The sequence below is a fragment of the Mesitornis unicolor genome, unplaced genomic scaffold (genome assembly GCF_000695765.1).
Source record: "Mesitornis unicolor isolate BGI_N332 unplaced genomic scaffold, ASM69576v1 scaffold34108, whole genome shotgun sequence".
Classification (NCBI taxonomy): Eukaryota; Metazoa; Chordata; class Aves; order Mesitornithiformes; family Mesitornithidae; genus Mesitornis; species Mesitornis unicolor.
Genome location: NW_010204444.1, coordinates 1,696 through 2,013, shown reverse-complemented (window position 1 = coordinate 2,013; position 318 = coordinate 1,696). Strand labels below are relative to the sequence as shown.

Below are 318 nucleotides of genomic sequence, written 5' to 3'. Positions count from 1 at the left end.
GGGATGAGGGGGCCGGGGTAGGGACGAGGGGGCCGGGGTAGGGGCCTTGGCCCGGCCGCACTGCTCCATCAGAGCCAGACAACTGGCGGCGAGCAGGGGGGCTCGCTGCGGGGAGGTCCCCCCCATCTCTGGGGTGAATGAAATCTGCATGACAAGAGCGGGTTTCCTGCCGGGAGCAGACAAAGAGCGGCTCAGACAACACTGGACACGGCCATTGTTGAGGGGATCCCTGGGAAACCGGGGGGCTGGGATCTCCTCATTCATCCCCAGGAATATTTTGCCAGGGAAACACAATTGGGCCGGGCCGGCTGCCACGTG

At 65.1% G+C, this 318-nt stretch overlaps 1 protein-coding gene across 1 annotated transcript in view; it reads left to right on the top strand.

Annotated features, from left to right (window-relative positions):
- LOC104545838 (serine--tRNA ligase, cytoplasmic-like) overlaps positions 1–318 on the top strand; it is a gene marked incomplete at both ends in the record, with an annotated part of 2,939 nt that overhangs the window by 1,044 nt on the left and 1,577 nt on the right. The gene's annotated exons all lie outside the window — the stretch shown is intronic.